At 41.6% G+C, this 16,254-nt stretch overlaps 1 protein-coding gene and 1 non-coding gene across 2 annotated transcripts in view; one reads left to right on the plus strand and one right to left on the minus strand.

The window, feature by feature from the left end:
• LOC126252696 (homeobox protein EMX1-like) overlaps positions 1-16,254 on the minus strand; it is a 336,851-nt gene that overhangs the window by 259,952 nt on the left and 60,645 nt on the right. The gene's annotated exons all lie outside the window — the stretch shown is intronic.
• Trnat-cgu (transfer RNA threonine (anticodon CGU)) lies at positions 9,308-9,382 on the plus strand. Its single transcript has one exon. It is a non-coding gene; the product is annotated as a tRNA-Thr (tRNA).

Below are 16,254 nucleotides of genomic sequence, written 5' to 3' on the forward strand. Positions count from 1 at the left end.
TAAAAACTGCGTGAATAAAACGGCAAAGTGTCCCTGTAAGACACCCCAGTTCGGCAACACTCTGGGTGCCACTCACGCACCTTTGTTGAGCACGTTATAAATGTATCTTCAGAAATTTCGACACGAAATCAGCTTAGTAGCTGCTCCAGCGCCTAAGGGCTAGGCAACCCCTTTCGACACACCTACGATGTGGTTTGCCTACATTCAGGCGCTAGAGAAGCGGCCAGGCTGAATTGGTGTCGACGTTTCTAACAATTACATTAGTAACGTGCTCAACAAAGCTGCATGGGTGGTGCTGAGGGCGTTGCCGAATTCGGCGGGGGGACGGGGGCGGGTATTAGACGAATCCTTTGCCTTTTTATTTAAGTGCTTGCAAATGTTGCAGTCCTGCTTGCTCACGCCAAGGCAGGGCAGAATTATGGTGAAATTTGTTGTCAATGTGACAGCATTAACCTATCTTACAGATCACATGAAATTCTGAGCAGTGACCATTTTTCGTATGTGGCAACATCTTGCTGTTTTAACCGTCGCTGAGCTGGAGGTTGACGTCGCAGAGTGCCACACTTTTGCACCACCATAGTGGAAGATTGTAGGCACCTTTGAAAATAATATCAAATTTATGCGTCTCAAATGGAAACAATTGCGGGTTTTCGAATAAGTTACCCTTTAACTTTGTTATAGAGTGTATATTGCTCTTTTATTTTGAAATTTAAGTCCACAGAATAGAATTTTACACTCAATTAATCATCAAGAATGTCATATTTGATTTGTTCAGAAAGCTCTCTCGTTGAAGGGTCACACAAAAATGTATTCACAGCTGATAGGTAATACATCATACGTCATTGTATTCCTGGCAGCGTAAATTGGTCGAGTCGAGCAGGAGCCATTTGTGATACACTTCGCCCGATGGGAGATCTAGCAGGGACCACAGGTAGTACACGTTAGCGAGGACGCGTTAAGAAACGTGCAATATAATGATACTGGTATATTTATTCAGTATAATATTTCGTGCAACGCGGAAAAAATACAAGCCTTCAAAGCAACTAGGACATACTCACCATAAGTACACGTGCTATACGTTTATCATACAATTTCAGCGGTAATTTATTCTCGATTTCGTTTCCTTTCCGAAAACGCAACATTTTGAAATGTTTTCATCATAGGGTACTATGGGATTCAAAGCACTCAACACCTCAAGAAAGCCGGTCGGAGTGACCGTGCGGTTCTAGGCGCTACAGTCTGGAACCGAGCGACAGCTACGGGCGCAGGTTCGAATCCTGCCTCGGTCATGGTTGTGTGTGATGTCCTTAGGTTAGTTAGGTTTAATTAGTTCTAAGTTCTAGGCGACTGATGACCTCAGAAGTTAAGTCGCATAGTGCTCAGAAGACAAGGCTGTAGCCTTTCGCCCCTACTCTTCAATCTGTACATCGAGGAAGCAATGATGGAAATAAAAGAATGGTTCAGGAGTGGAATTAAAATACAAGGTGAAAGGATATCAATGATACGATTCGCTGATGACATTGCTATCCTGAGTGAAAGTGAAGAAGAATTAAATGATCTACTGAACGGAATGAACAGTCTAATGAGTACACAGTATGGTTTGAGAGTAAATCGGAGAAAGACGAAGGTAACGAGAAGTAGTAGAAATGAGAACAGCGAGAAACTTAACATCAGGATTGATGGTCACGAAGCCAATGAAGTTAAGGAATTCTGCTACCTAGGCAGTAAAATAACCAATGACGGACGGAGCAAGGAGGACATCAAAAGCAGACTCGCTATGGCAAAAAAGGCATTTCTGGCCAAGAGAAGTCTACTAATATCAAATACCGGCCTTAATTTGAGGAAGAAATTTCTGAGGATGTACGTCTGGAGTGCAGCATTGTATGGTAGTGAAACATGGACTGTGGGAAAACCGGAATAGAAGAAAATCGAAGCGTTTGAGATGTGGTGCTATAGACGAATGTTGAAAATTATGTGGACTGATAAGGTAAGGAATGAGGAGGTTCTACGCAGAATCGGAGAGGAGAGAAATATGTGGAAAACACTGATAAGGAGAAGGGACAGGATGATAGGACATCTGCTAAGACATGAGGGAATGACTTCCATGGTACTAGAGGGAGCTGTAGAGGGAAAAAACTGTAGAGGAAAACAGAGATTGGAATACGTCAATCAAATAATTGAGGACGTAGGTTGCAAGTGCTACTCTGGGATGAAGAGGTTAGCACAGGAAAGGAATTCGTGGCGGGCCGCATCAAACCAGTCAGTAGACTGATGACCAAAAAAAAAAGAAAAAGAGTGCTCAGAAAATGCAGAGGAGTTGCCGGACAGGGACTCGAATCCGAGACTTTTGGCTTTCGCTGGCAAATGCTCTACCATCAGAGCTAGCGTGGCACGACTCGCGACCCATCCTCACAGCTTTAGTTCCGTCGGTACCTCATCTCCTGCTTTCCAAACGTCACAGAAGGTACTGGCGGAAGAAAAGATTTGAGGACCGGTCGTCAGTCGTGCTCGGGTGGCTCAGGTGGTAGAGTACTTGCCCGCAAAATGCAAAGGTCCCGGGCTCGAGTCCTGGTCTGCCACACAGTTTTAATCTGCTAGGAAGTTTCAATCAACACCTGATTAACAGATTGTCCTGTAAATGCTCGGCATCTTTGGGCATTTTCTTTATAAGCACATCAAGTCCATGTGGTCACAGTGATGGCAACACGTGATAGCTTATACACTCATGATGTACGCGACTAACGACAGCTAATATTATATGGGTTTTGCTACACATGTGGCCAACGAATGACGTACATTTTGTACAACTGCTCGCAGTGGTGACACCACGTTGTAGGGTGTACATTCCTGAGGTATGCAGTCAGCGACAGCTAGTATTATATGCGTTTTAGATACATACACCAATGCATCAAAGTACTCTTTTGTTCTGTAGAGGACCTGAAGATGGCGTAAATGTTGGGCCGAAACTAGTCGTTTGAAATAAATTTCTTTGATCATACGGTCTTGGTAGTCTGTTTTCTTTATTTGTGTCGCCAGCCGCTATCCCACGTCCGCGACAACGTTGGACTTCCAAAAGCTTTGACTGTGGAACGGTGAGAAAGAAAGCGGTCGTGTCTTTTTCAAGGAAGCCATCCCAGTTGATTTAGGGAAACAGCGTTGGCTGTAGTCTGTGCATAAATGACTGTAAACACCTATTTCAACCAACGGCACTTGGTTACACTTTCCAGTGCTCTCTCTTACTGGACCCCCCTCCCCCTGTCTCTCTCTCTCTGTCACCTTTCTATCTCAGACTACATAAACTGCTGTCGAGGATAATCCTCTCCACAATGAGCATCTACACCCCGCTACGCGTAGTAAGAATAAGGCTCAACTTTTCCAATGGGAAATTTTCGACCACCCACCCTACAGAACAGAGCTCAAATTCAACGACAATTATCTTTCCCTGTACTTGAAATAGTGATATGGTTGACAATGGTTTGGACGTTGTCAACTTGTTCAAGTCCCAAGTGGAGAACTTCTATGTAGAGATGTTCAGGTAACTATTACAACGGTGCGAAAACTATTAAGAAGTCAACGGTTATTACATGGAAAAATGAAGTGGGTTTACGGAAAACTAAAACCACCAACAGATTTTTCTAAAAAAATATATATTTTTATGGTCGAACAGCTCTTACTTTTCGAATATACCTCGTATTTATAATTATAGAGCATTTTGCACAGCATTCACAGAGTGTCACCAACATAATATAATATGGCAGTAAAGTTTCGACGTGTAATAGTCTATAACTTGCCTATAGACTTTTGATACGATGTGTCGAAACCTGTACATAACCGTCATGGGATCGATATTTGCGTACGGCTTTTCCTCAGTTAGAGTATCCGTTTGCTCACCTGGAATGGATTGTCTTCTTATAAATCGATTTCTTGACTAAAGCTTTTAGATCAACATAGCGCTCATCTCGATTACGGAAGCGGTCAACTAGCTATGCATTTACTGTTTCCTCAGCGTAGCAGGACGATTCTCAGGGGATCCAGCTAATTGCGAAAAGGTCTAAGGCAGTCTCGACCTAAGAAACATTGTTTCAGCAGAAAGATCTTCAATTTCTAGAGGAAAAGCTTTCTGATATCCCACGGCACCAGCAGCAGCAATTCAAGACTAAATTGTAAAATCAAGAAGTATTCAGCACCCTGCTAAAACGAACTTTTCGTACGCTAACAACATTGGATAGAAATAGTTGAATAAAGGGGATTATAAAGTATTGCAGTTGCTCCCTTCATGTCATCGGTATGATGAATCGTACTAGGAGATAAGGTATTACATGTCCTCTCACAATTAAGGATCTTTATCGTCGATACTGGGAAGAGTCAGAATAAGCGGCATCCATGCCGCGATGAATGCAGAATGAACCATTGTTCAGGAGACACACTGAGAGCTGTTGGAGTTAATGACGCGCTCTTTCCCAACTGTTTATGTCATTCCAGCACGTAAAAAGAAATTGGATAACACCATATAGAAGACCTGAAGTCATTAGTTATGTCAAGTCGGTTGTGCGAGTCAACGCAGGTACACCACAAGCACCGTACATAGCGTGGTGGAGAGTCTATCGACACCTTTTAATGTTCTCTTCTCCTCTTCATTTCACGTACGGCACGATGGGAAAGTAGCTGTCTGTGTGTCTCAGTACGCGCATTAATGTGTTTTGTCTTGTTCTTTGAAGAAATACACGACGAAGGCAGTGTATTTATGCCTGTTGTATTGGAAATTCCACATCTCTAAATCCTGACGGCGTTTTTAGATTAAAAAGCATCTTCCTTCCAATTTATTGTTCAGATCAACTTGACACCTACGAGGAACAGCTAGCACGAGTCTCAGATGAAAATACAAGTTCGCCCTGTAAACTGTAGTCTTGCTTTAGCCAACTCAACAATTTCTACTCGCAACTTTATTCCTACATATTTAACCTACGTGGCTGACTTCACAAACTTCTCACAGGTCTTATAAACGAATGCATTTCGCAAATATCATCGTGTCACATCAGAACGCTGGGTTACATCAGACGCCACAGTTCTCAGTTATTTTGTCCCTTTAAAAATAATGGTTCAAATGGCTCTGAGCACTATGGGACTTAACTTCTAAGGTCATCAGTCCCCTAGAACTTAGAACTACTTAAACCTAACTAACCTAAGGACTTCACACACATCCATGCCCGAGGCAGGATTCGAACCTGCGACCGTAGCTGTCCCTTTAAAAATCGTTCCATCCACCTGAGTTAGAGACGCTACGTCACCGCTCTCTTACGACGTCACAAAAAGTTTAGCTAAAGACGAAAGTCATGAAACTGAATGTAATGTACTCGTGCGAAACTGAAAGGCAAGTGTTCTGGTTTCGAAATTTCGTAAAGGATTGTGCTGATAGCGACTTCCAATATTGTTTAAGTTGAAATTCATTATATCATTAGGTCATTCGTATTATTTTGAACTCTTAGCACGTTTCCACCTGGTAATTTTCTGATCTTCTTTTTTGCCGATTTTATTGGATTCTAACAGAAATCTATCTTGCTGGTTACTAAGCGAATTACATTTATTTAGTATCGATACTGCATTGTTAGACTTGTAGGACTATCTTGTTACTGCTCCGCCATTATGTAGCTCAAGCGAGTAGTTACTGCGTGTTACAGCCGGATGATTCATTTACCATAACATTTTATAGATTTATAGAAGATACTTGGAGTAATAATTAAAATTCTGTTTTGGGTAATTTTCAAAGAAGAAGTTTATATAAACGTAATTTTCGAACGAGTGAATTTGTAGGCAAAAGCAGTTAAACTTTAGAAAGTAATTATTTCGAAATCGTGTGTCACATTCTAAACACTGATCTCGTTCAGAATAGAGGTATTGAATACTGAATATATTGAATGTTAGATAGTTAGAAGACAATTTCCGTCTTTTATTTACTCGTGAGACAGTAAACGTAACTGGTCGTTAAAAATACCATTCAGTTGTAACTCAGTTGTCAATGAAAATCACAATGATTAGTACACAGAAAACGCTCTTGTGTCACTTTAATGACAGTAAATTTGAATTGCCGCTTTGACTCAAGTTTCAGAGAAATGAAAAAAGTTCGGATAGTATTTGTGTGTTTCATTTCACCGTCACCTGTTACATGACAACAATAAAGCAAATATTTACGTTCGCGTTGAACGCTTGCTCTCAACGACAAACGATTTTGGCTCACGTGACATTCAGATATCGTGAAACTAGTTCCATTAAAAGTTGTGGCAAAAATTTCGTATGATTAACAAGCGAGGACCAGCGTATGAACGTCTGATATTTTTCAATGACTTTGGTCGCCACATCTAGAACGTGACTGCTGAAGGAGCGTGCCTTAACAGTGAAGTTCATAACAAAACGCTAGCGTGCACGTAACTAACCTGGGCTCTATGCAGTGCAGTGAAGACTATGCACACAGGTAAGTGTTGCAAAGTGTCCACTATTTTTTCTTTACTTAGGTTTCAAAAACTTCGTTGTTGAACTGTGTATCAAGCAGACTGCACTCGGAGAGTTCTTTATTCCCACTATTAGCTAGAGTAATTCTAAGCATTTTGCAGCCAAAAACTCAGTTCAAAAAATCAGTACTGGGAAAAAGAAATTTTACTTCAGAGTCAGATGCAATCACCTTACGTATATTATTAGTTACTAATAAGATACAGTTTAAGAAGAACCTGAAGGAAATGTTAGTGGGCAACGACTCCTCCGTTGATAACTTTCTCGACAGAACCAAGTGATGTAGTGATAATAATCCGCACAATGTGACTGCTTTGCAATATTGAACTTCTGCACATTGTAAGTGCAGCAACATGACCAGTAATACTCAGTTAACTTCTAAAGGCTACGTCCTTTCGCTGCAACCACTCTTCTCCGTTTTGTACTGTCCTCTTAATTTCTTGATAATTTTGACATTTTGTTGCCTCCAGTCGAATTTCTGCTATTTGGTTTCTTGCTCCCTCCCCCTTTTGCCTTTATTTCTTGCCAGTGTATTTGTTAAAAGCTTACTGCCATTAAATAAAGGTCAAAAAGTTTGTTTCACTTTCTCGAATAGTCGCTATCCGATATCTTTGATCACTGATTTGTTTCAAAACACAATCATTGCCTTTTCTTTCTGTCCATGAATTATTACTAGTTAGTCTTCTCCGAAGTCATGTATAAGTCGCTTCTACTCGATTTCTGTCTGTGATCCTAAGTGCTTTCTTTACAGCCTCACAGGAGCGTATTCCAGATGGACGCCTTGACAAACAAAATATTTTCTATAGCTCTAAACAACTTGTTGACCAATAGCTACTTTCTTTCATTAAAAGCTGGTTTTGCTGCTGCAGTTTCTTAACTGATTTCCATGGGGCGTATGTTATCTTCTTTAATTAAAGTGCCTATATAAATAACAAAATTTATCACCTTTTTCTGTTTTATTTCTTTCAACTTCGATATTAGTTCATTGTTAATTTTCTGTCATAATTTCCGTTTATTACCATTAATTTTAAGGTTTCTCAGAATTGTTGCAAGTTCAGACGGTACGCGTGCTGTGTACGTACAAATAGTAGGTATATTCTGCATATGTTCTTCAGTGTGGTGTAAACGTAACAAAGAGTGTGCATTCCCAAAGAGAGCCCAGCTTGTGTTCCTGATAGTTGGCTAAACTGATCAGCTCAGCCCTGACATAGTTGTGTACATTGTGGTATCAGAAACACATCGTACAAGTTGGGTGAAGAAATCCCGGACATCCGAGGTGAAACAGTTAAGAAAAACTTTTCAGCTTTCTTCTTCATGTAATTCTAGTACTCTGTTGCATAAGTTATTCACAGAATACCCGAGCAAAAATGGGTCAAATGGCTCTGAGCAGTAAGGAACTTAACACCTGACGTCATCAGTCCCCTAGAACTTAGAACTACTTAAACCTAACTAACCTAAGGATAACACACATCCATGCCCGAGGCAGGATTCGAACCTGCGACCTTAGCAGTCGCGCGGTTCCGGACTGAAGCGCCTAGAACCGCTCGACCACCGCGGCCGGCAATAAGAGAGCAATAGCCTTTAATTCTTGACTGCATTTTGAAAGGCTGGCTTTTAGTCTGCATCCACACGTTTTGCAAATGTGACGTGTGCTACCAACTGTTGACTTTGCTTGGAGGCGTTATTAATGTACGAAAGGGCGTACATATAATGTTCCAAAAGAGTGAGTGGATACTCTTTACTGCACAACTGCTAATTTGTAGCTACCTTCTTCCGTGTGCTGTGAAGTGTAAGGGATAGGTTTTGTTTCTGAATGACTTGAAATTATGTACTAAAACTGAACACGAAGCTTATCTTTACTGAAGAGCTGCTCAATAAGGCCAGTCAACGAATCGAAAATGAAGAAAACAAACGAAAGGTTTCCACTGCTCTTGGTACGAAGGAGTCTAGAATAAGAAAACAACTGAAAGCTTTGAGTATAGAACAAAGCTTTTAGTGGTGGATCGTTAAACGTCCAATAGACAAATACACAGGCAATGTTCAAAATATTACGATTATAGGTTGCGTTTTCTTTTAGAAAACTATACCAACATCACGGGGACGTTTACAAAGGATTTTCCCAGATAATCTGAAAAAAAAGAATAAGCAACCGCGTCAGAGGTCTTAATTGTAGGTTATACAGTACCAGCACGAAGCAGCTCATGCACGTGGCATACGAGTACACAGACGCTAACAAACTTGATCACCGATTCAATATGGACACAAAGGTAGCTAGACAGTATGGGTTCAAGATTTCTGCAAAAGGCACCAGCTTTACACTTTGGACTCCAGAGAAGTGTTGTGTAGGTAGGAGTATTGGTTTCAATAAACCCCAAAATGAGAGATTTTTTTAAAAAAATTGATGCAGGCAGTAGAAGAGAAAAAGTACCTTGCTCATCGTAGCTGTAACATGGCTGAGAATGAATATTTTCTGTTCCTAACAAGATCAGAAAGAATGAGATTTTCACTCTGCAGCGGAGTGTGCGCTGATATGAAACTTCCTGGCAGATTAAAACTGTGTGCCCGACCGAGACTCGAACTCGGGACCTTTGCCAGGAAGTTTCATATCAGCGCACACTCCGCTGCAGAGTGAAAATCTCATTCTGGAAACATCCCCCAGGCTGTGGCTAAGCCATGTCTCCGCAATATCCTTTCTTTCAGGAGTGCTAGTTCTGCAAGGTTCGCAGGAGAGCTTCTGTAAAGTTTGGAAGGTAGGAGACGAGGTACTGGCAGAAGTAAAGCTGTGAGTACCGGGCGTGAGTCGTGCTTCGGTAGCTCAGTTGGTAGAGCACTTGCCCGCGTAAGGCAAAGGTCCCGAGTTCGAGTCTCGGTCGGGCACACAGTTTTAATCTGCCAGGAAGTTTCAAGATCCGAAAGGTAATATGTCCAAAAGGAAAGAGGCCAAATTGTCGCAGCTGTCTATGCAACGAATCATGTCGATTTCTTCATACCATCAGTCATCATCTTTCCATAACAGAGGATGAAGCCCTCGCTCTTCAGAGATGCACCCGAAGGAACTCTCCTCATGATCTCAGTCAGTGGGTTCATAAACTCTGATTTCTTCGTTGACTGGCTAAATTATTTCAGTGACTATGCCAAACCAACTAAAGATAATCCAGTCCTCTTGATACTCGATAATCAAACGTTCATATTACAGTCTTCAAGCTGTTGTCAGGTGTCAGGGTCATCACATAAATTTGTTATCCTTACCACCACACGCCAGTCATGAACTTCACCCCCTAGACTGTGGATTCTTTGGACCATTGAAAACTGGTGGCGCAGATGAAGCTGACAAATGGATGCATAACCACCTAGGGCCTGCAATATTCAACAGGCCCTCGCCTGTACAAGTTGTAGATAATCTTTTGCTCCCTGCTTTTTACCATTGCTATGTTCAGAATTTCAAATATGTATTCTATTCTACATAATAATTTTCCGTGAAGTTCCATGTTCGTGAGACTGTGGCTACTATCTAATGCAGTCTAATATAAACAGGTTGCAGTTGTCGCCACCTTGCTCTCGAAACAGCTCCATCTGGATCGTTTCGCTTCAGAAGTTTCAATAGAGATATACCAACACTTGTTGGCTTGCAGAGGCCGTTCTGGCAGCTAAGTTGTCGGACATTTCACGCAGATAAAAACAAAAGGAAAGACCGCTCGAGTAAAACGAGCTGGCCGGTACCGCACCGGCGCGCCGTACCTCGGTCGCATGCCACGGGCACAACTGCCGGCGGAGGCTGCGCGCCCGGTTGCTCGGACACGAACAGCGCACGGCGCCTCTGCACGGGATACTTATCTGCCTCTGCATTTAAATTTTAATGAATAAATTACGGCGGATAATCGGGCGCATCTGGAGACTTCTGGGCGCGTAAACTGCCCCCTCCGGGGAAAGAAGTAGTAGCAGATGGGCTTCCTTTATATGACGTCTCTATACGGGTAGGCAGCGCATTACCTCAACCGATACAACACTTGTACTGTTTCGAAATACTCTTCCTCTGCGTTGAACTGAAAAAAATCCTTCACAGCTTCGAAATTAATGAAAGCTAATTCCCTTACGGTGTAATCAAAACACTTCTGAACCTACGGTAAATTATCATCTGAATGAATGTACGCAGCAGCTGTTGAGCGTTACGTGAAACAGGTTACCTGTTACTCTCTAGCGACCCTTCAACTTTTGCGGAACCGGGTACACTCAAGCATATATTTTATTTTTTAATTCATTTACCGGGTGATCAAAAAGTCAGTATAAATTTGAAAACTGAATAAATCATGGAATAATGTAGATAGAGAGGTACAAATTGATACGCATGCTTGGAATGACATGGGATTTTATAGAACCAAAAGTTCAAAAACTGTCCGACAGATGGCGCTTCATCTGATCAGAATAACAATAATTAGCAAAACAAAGTAAGACAAAGCAAAGATGATGTTCTTTACAGGAAATACTCAATACGTCCACCATCATTCCTCAACAATAGCTGTAGTCGAGGAATAATGTTGTGAACAGCACTGTACAGCATGTCCGGAGTTATGGTGAGGCATTGGCGTAGGATGTTGTCTTTCAGCGTCCCTAGAGATGTCGGTCGATCACGATACACTTGCGACTTCAGATAACCCCAAAGCCAATAATCGCACGGACTGAGGTCTGGGGACCTGGGAGGCCAAGTATAACAAAAGTGGCGGCTGAGCACACGATCATCACCAAACGACGCGCGCAAGAGATGTTTCACGCGCCTAGCAATATGGTTTTTTTTTTCGTTCTAATAAAACCCCTTGTCATTCCAAGCATGTGTGTCAATTTTTACCTCTCTATCTACATTATTCCGTGGTTTATTCAGTTTTCAAATTTATACTGACTTTTTGATCATCCGGTATTCTTTTTTTCACTACCTTAACCCTTACATTTTTTGCTGTCTGCCCATAGAATCTGTACGCTATCTATTAGGCACATAAGTGGGTGGATAAAAATTTGGAAACACAAAAAAAGCACAACTAGTACCAGTTGACCTGACGACAGCGAGTATAGATTTAAGTGACATGAAGTCTTTTCTGAAAGTATTTGTATGGGGTGTAGCCATGAATGGAAATGAAACATGGACGACAGATGGTATGGACAAGAAGAGAATAGAAGCTTTCGAAATGTGGTTCTAAGGAATAATGCTGAAGATTAGATGGGTAGATCACGTAACTAATGAGGAGGTACTGAATAGAATTGGGGAGAAGAGGAATTTGTGGCACAACTTGACTAGAAGAAGGGAACGGTTGGCGGGACACTTTCTGAGGCATCAAGGGATCGCCAATTTAGTACTGGAGGGAAGGGTTCAGGGTAAAAATCGTAGAGAGAGAACGAGAGATGAATACACTAAGCAGATTCAGAAGGATATAGGTTGCAGTAGTTACTCGGAGATGAAGAGGCTTGCACAGGATAGAGTAGCATGGAGAGCTACATGCCTAATTCGGTGTAGTAAAATCCTAGGCATTCAAACCTGCTTCCAGTCGCATCGTAATAGATAAATGCAGCTTCTGTATGGTTTCAAAGGGACTCTTATGCCATTCTTCTTGCAAAATATTGTTACGATCAGGTACTGATGATGTAGGTGGAGACCGATAATGCATCTTTCTCTCCAAAATTGGCCACGAAGGCTCGATAACAGTGAGATCTGGTGACTGTTGTAGACAAGCGAAGATTCGAAAATTCAGCCTGATGCTCACAAAACCAGTCCTGCACGATGCGAGCTCTGTGAACACAGCATCAACAACGGCGATCAAACATTACACCATGCGATAGACCCGGTTAGCCAAAATGATCACATAGTCTTGATAATAAAGGCGACCTTGCAGTGACCATGAGACCCATGGAATACTAAGAATTTAGAAAGAAGGTCAGCGTTGGCCGTAATATTGATGGTTTATTGACAGCAAAATCGATTTTCAATCACATAGTGATCATCTTCAGTGCTGTGGTGTACAAATTAAACTCATAGGCACTGGTGTCAACTTATTATTATTATTGTTATTGTGATCGTTTCATAGCTTTGGTTACTGATAGTAATTTGACATCAGTGCCTATGTGTTTAATTTGCACACCACAGCACAGAAGATGATCACTATGTGATTGAAAATCGATTTTGCTGTCAATAAACCATCGATATTACAGCCAACGCTGACCTTCTTTCTAATTTCACGTATATGGTCGTTGGGCACACAGCTCTTTATGGAGACGCCAATCAATACTAAGAATTGCTGCCCAATTCATTACCTAAGCCCAAACATGTTTCATTCTTGGGACGTAAAGTAGTCAAGAAGTTGGAAACCGTGTGAAACAAGACTCATCCGACCAAATGCCTCTCTTCCAATGTTCCATACTCCAGGTTTTATTGCTTCGACGTCACGTTCTCCTTTTACAGGCATTTGCATCACTGATAGCTGGTTTGGAATTCTCCATCACCCTGCAATTCCCTGCTTATGGGGCTCCCTTCGTGTTGTTTTGGTGCTGACAGGGTTCGCCAGTGCGACATTAAGTTCTGCAGTAGCTTTTGCACCTTTTTCCTCTTATTTTTCGTAACAATCCTCTTCAATAACCGGATGATTTTTTCCGCATTCCCCGTATGAGGTACAAATCTTCGATACGATGCCTCTTGAAACACCAAGCACTTGGCCTCCCTTGGTTACGGAAGCACTCAACATATTGTCTTATCTCCGACATAATACACTCACAACTATACAGAACACTGATACTTGCAACGTATTGAGGACATTGCACAAGTGCCGTTCGTCGTCAGATATAACAGCGGCAGCTGCGGGCATTTCTAGAATCTGCACTTATGTTCTAGCATGTATTTCCCGCGGTGTTTCCGTATTTTTCTCCAACTCCTGAATTATAGGACGAATGAACGTGTCAACGACTGCATAGCGCGCTGCTCGATACATCTCTTGCTTAAAGGTACCAGTACATCACAGCCGCTTTGACGCTCTATGCGACGGCTGCGATCTTACCGATCGTTCACTCTTTTTGCCTTGACCTGTTCAATGGCTCCCAGAGCTAAGCAACATCTCCTCATCTCATGTAAAACGACAGCAAGATTTCACTAAATTGTGACCAAAGAAGAATCTGTTTCCTCCCCACACACGATATATCGTTCACCAAGGTCCTACAAACCGACTAAAATCTCACCAAACAAGCTAAACAACCGCAATGAGTGTGTAAGTCAGCGACTTCAATGCTGTGGCTGCCTGGAAGCTTCACTCCAGTAAAGCTTCTTGCGAGTCGAAAACCCAGTTACCATTCCCCTGGCCTTTTCTCGCATCACCTGGTAAAAACTGAATCGGATAAGGTGTGGAGCAGGGAGAACAGCTGTTTCTCTCTATAGCTGTGGGTCCGGAGACTGTCCCAAGCAGCCAGTGAGATGGTGCACGGGCTTCAGGACTGCCCCTTGCGTGCGTGCGTCGGATCTCGGTCGAAGTACACGAAGTGTGCTCTAAAGCAGTTGGGTGATTAGGAAACCTAGACACTGATCTCTGAGTTTTTTCTTGTTTATTTAACTGGCTGTTCATAATTTCTTTGATTGTAATTGTTAATGAACGGTAGTGTGGGCTTTCTGAATCATGGGGCTATGTGGATAGAAGTAAGAAAATATTCTATTGCTCAGCCCATGTGCGCAACTGGGACGTCATTGGGTTACAGAACCGCTGCTACACAAGCCGTGCACAAGCGGCAAGAAACTTTTTCTAAATATATTTAATCCACCCAGTAATCACCCAGAAGGAAATAGAAGAGGCAAGACGGCATTGCTTATAAAAATCCGCCTTGCAATATTAAATCTGTTTGAAATAAGGTCTACTGTTGAAATACATGAGTGCTAGTTATAAATATTTCCGTTAGCAGTTCTATAGCATCCATCAGATCGGTTAACAGAACACCTAGCAACATCTATAGCAAATTTGAGAAACTGCTTTACATTTAGAAAATAATAGGGAGGGGGATATTGTCAATCAGTCTTGTAGGGCTGTTTCAATCGGAATATAATATGCATTATTTATTCCGTATTAAAGTATTTATATAGCCTAATAATACACAATAATCACTCAGCCTACATTATAATTTCTTTTTTTTTCTTTTTTTTTGGTAAATTTTTCAACTTCGCCTGGAAACGTGGGGCTAGTGTAGGAAATTCTGCGAACGGATATGAGTGCACGGCAATTTTCTGCTTCAATCCCAACAAAATACCATGACACAATTCCTTTCCTTCGTCCAAATACTTGAATGATGAGTCCCGCTCTGTCACCACAGAATCTTAGGTAAATCCAGGCTCTGCAACTCCTTCTAATTCCCCAAGAAATTCGGAAAGTGGGAGCCCAGCAACATCATCATCATAATTTTCTTCTGTTTTGTCAATCCGAACGAAAACCACCGGTACCATAAGTGCAAAGAGAGAGAAAACTCCAACTTGTCATCTGATTTCGCAGGTTCATCTCAGTCTTACAAGAGAGAAGAGAAAATTGCAATTTGAAAACTCACAAAGAAAGATGGTGAAGAGTTGCAGAAATACGCTGGAGTTCAAGAGAAACTTCAGATCCAGAAATTATTAATCTTCATCATCAACAATGTTCAAATATTTGTGAATTCCTAAGGGACCAAACTGCTGAGGTTATCGGTCACTTGACTTACACACTACGTAAACTAACTTATGTTAAGAACAACACACACAACCGTGAGTGAGGGAGGACTCGAACCTCCGGTGGGAGGGGCCGCGCAGTCCGTGACATGGCGCCTCAAGCCGCGGGCCACTCCGCGCGGCTTCTTCATCATCACCGGAAGCTGAGTCGGGGAAATAAAAAATACCTTGTGGTTCCTGCAACATCCAATATTTGACGCTAGACATGTGACGAAAGGTTAATGGATCAGGTGTGGTAAGTGCAAGGTATCATTTCACGAAATTTGTATGGGAGCCGCTGGTCGTAACCAGTTCCGCTGTGGAAATTGTATGTAACATCTTCTGAAACAATTAAAAAGTGTAACCTTCCATACTGACCATAATTGTGTGACAGTTTACAATGATTCGCGTAGCCCCATTTGCGATTGAAATAGCACCACAAATTTTTAGTTTTTCCGTTGTTCTAACATTTTAAATTTTGCTATTTACAATGAAGAAAAATAGATCTTGAAACAATGTACTTTTACTACAAAAATCCTATAACTATAATCAAGTCACCATTACAATTTAACATGTACTAGCCCTTGGGCCCAAAAAGTTGAAATGATTCATTTAGCTCCACCTTACCGTACTTATGACTTGTCTAATAGTATCAAACGCTAAATAAATAAACTCCATTGTACTGGTCTTAATTCGTTCTTCACTGTAAATGATCGTTGCAACTTTTCATGAAACGTTTCAAGGTATCGAAACAACGTGCTCAACAAGAGATAAGGCACAAAGATGTGTGTAGGCCTATACTACTATATGGTTCATGCTAATAATTTTTTTTTGTCCAGCGAGTTAGTGAAATAACTATTCCTTTCAATGAAATCACCTTTGCCCTTGAAAGCTCTTGAAGTGAGAGATGTTACCGTCACTGTCTCGTCACTAGGGTGAAATTCTTGGTCAAAATAGTTGTGCTGCAACTGTAAGCTACGTCCAAGGGAATAATTCATCTATTTATGAATTTCAAAGTAATCGTTTTACAACAGGGCTGAAACTGCGCTACGATTGAT

The sequence above is a fragment of the Schistocerca nitens genome, chromosome 4 (genome assembly GCF_023898315.1).
Source record: "Schistocerca nitens isolate TAMUIC-IGC-003100 chromosome 4, iqSchNite1.1, whole genome shotgun sequence".
In the NCBI taxonomy this organism is placed as follows: Eukaryota; Metazoa; Arthropoda; class Insecta; order Orthoptera; family Acrididae; genus Schistocerca; species Schistocerca nitens.